Genomic DNA, 2555 nt, shown 5'->3' on the forward strand with positions numbered 1-2555 from the left:
GGGTGCTATTTTGTATGGTTAGAGAAAATGACCATTTTGTCAAGTGTGTTTGCTCCTCGTGACGAGAACAGGCTGACTCAGAGAAGGGGGTGTGTGTGTCTTCAAGGCCAGGAGTCCTGCTACTGAGCACGAGGCCCTCATTACTGCCACCACCGCAAGGACACACCTCAATTACTGGAGTACTTTTCTACGTTCCCAGAATAAACTCACAGTACCCGGGGTTGCCCCAGAGAAAGGGGTGAGTGAGTAGCCGCTGGCTCCGCTGGGTGTGCCAACCGGGAGTCTGTGCCGGGCTAATCCTGACCTGGCTAGCCGCTGTGCCGAAAGTGTCCACTGTCCTCCTGCTTCCACCAAAGGAAATAAAAATACACTCTGCCCGCGTATTTTAATTTCTGAGTCACCCCGGAGGACAGTCTCATTCTGTATCTCCGAGTGCAAATAAAGCGGGCCCGAAGGTTCTGGAACGTAGCTCTTCCGGCCTCCTGAAGAGAGGCCTGGAGGGGAGGAGGGCTGGACAAGGGGGCGCGGCCAGGGCTGGCGAGGGCGGGCTGGCTCTCCGCACGTCCAGTGCGTTCTGCCCGCGCCGGGCCGTCCTGGCATCACACCGTCTTGGTCAGTGACACGCTGCCTTCTGACGCGTTGCTCTGTGACACAGTCGCAGTGTCCTGGGGAGCGGCGGGACGGATGCACAATTCGAAAGCAACGGACAGCAGATCTCCCAGAATGAGACACGCGCCCCAGAGGAAAGCGTTCCCCACTCCGCAGAGGCCAGCAGCTCGCCGCACGCAGGCCCCGCTTCCGAGAAACGTCAGTGTTCCTGACGTGCTGATGGGAGCCGCCAAAGCGTGGATTCCAGCCAAACCCGTTAGTGCTCAGAGTTTAAAAACACGTTCACGCCCTTTAATTCATGGGATTCTCCCAGCGAGCTCTTGGCGCCTTCCTCGTTTTGCACAGAGGACACAGAAATCCATGGAAGCGCCTTGACCTGGCTTCCCTCAGAAGCAGACCCAGAGACGGTGGTCCCCGTGGAAAAGTCGGTCTGGGAAGGGACCCCAGGAAACAGTCTGGAGGTGCGGGGTGAGCAGGTGGGGAACAGCCAGTGCAGGACGCGCCACCAAGCAACGCCACGGTAGTGAACGTCTCGGCCGCTCAGGGGGTCTGTCACACCCGGCCCTCGTCACCCGTCCCCAGGCGCATGGCCGGGGCACTCATCCCCCACCTTCTGCTCCCATCGGCGGGGGCGGCTCCAGGCGGGGGTGCTGTCCCCACGCCTGTGGCCCTCAGCACAAGGGGCCCCTCAGAGAAGGCTGAGATCTCAGGCAGGGAGATGGGGGTGCCCACGGCCGGGCAGGGGTGCAGGAATGGAGCCACCGCAGAGGCTGAGTGTCTGTCCTCCCAACCGCCAGCGTGTGCGCAAACCCTGCACTCCCAGGCAGATGTCCCACAGGACGGTGACAAACGAGCTGTGTCTTTCTACAGATGAGAACGTACACGTTCCACAGAACACACGTTCGGAGCTGGATTTGCGGTTAACTGTCAGACGGATGAGACTCTAACTGGGGGAGAAACACAATCAGTGGGTTCGAGGTCACCAGCATTCACGTGCGGACTGATAAGCTCCTCGGCGAGGGCAGAGGGCAGAAACAGAGGAAAAACCAGAAAGGGTGGGCAGAGGTATCCCACGGGTGGTGGGTGCTGGCGTGCGGGGGTCGCAGTGGGTGTGCAGAGGTGTCCCATGGGTGTGGCGGGTACTGGCGTGCGGGGGTCAGGCTGGGTGGGCAGAGGTGTCCCACAGGTGGCAACGTGCGGGCGTCGGGCAGACAGGCGGCCCCAGCGCCCGTCGCGTGCAGGGCTATGCGAACTCCCGACGCCATTAACGGAAGCGAAGCGCGCAGGGCGGACTCGGGACAAGAGCCACCGTTCCGGACAGGACCACAGACGTGCGAGGGACAGAGGCGTCACTGGGGACGCCCAGGAAGGGGCGCGCGAGGTCGGGCTGAGGGGACGGGGCTCGGCGGCAGCTGGGGGGCCCCAGGAATGCGCAGACCGCGCGGCCGCCTGAGCCGCCCGTCCAGCGAGCGTCCTCCCGCTCGTTTCTTCCGCTCAGGGACGGGAGACTCCGGCGCCTGGAAGTGGCCTCACGTCGCCCGTGCTCGCGAGCCGGCTCTGAGCGGCACTGCAGGGGCGGGCGCTGCGGGGAACGGTCAGCTACCACCGACCTCCGCCTTGAAGGATTCCCGTCGCGTGCGGGACGCTTTGGTGGCGGGGGAGTCTGCAGTGGCCTCTAACCCTCTCCCGAAACAAACCTCCGAGCAGAGCCCTTCGGGGCGCTGGGGAGACCCAGGCCAGCCGCGCCAGGGAGGCCGTCCCGTGCTGGGGCCGCGGCCGCGCTTCTGTTTCCGCCAGAAGCGGGGGCCACCCCGGCCCTCGGACAATAACCCCCGTCCGAGAACATCCCGGAGCCCCTCTGGCCAGAGTCTCGGGGGCAGACTCACACGCACAGCTTAGATCACCCCTGTTTCTCCCTAAATGTATTTGTCAGGAAACTGGGCAGG

General features: G+C 63.4%; 1 protein-coding gene across 2 annotated transcripts in view; it reads right to left on the minus strand.

The window, feature by feature from the left end:
- LOC111732127 overlaps window positions 1-2555 on the minus strand; it is a 57333-nt gene that overhangs the window by 18718 nt on the left and 36060 nt on the right. The gene's annotated exons all lie outside the window — the stretch shown is intronic.

This window comes from Pteropus vampyrus, unplaced genomic scaffold, assembly GCF_000151845.1.
Source record: "Pteropus vampyrus isolate Shadow unplaced genomic scaffold, Pvam_2.0 Scaffold429, whole genome shotgun sequence".
Taxonomy (NCBI): domain Eukaryota; kingdom Metazoa; phylum Chordata; class Mammalia; order Chiroptera; family Pteropodidae; genus Pteropus; species Pteropus vampyrus.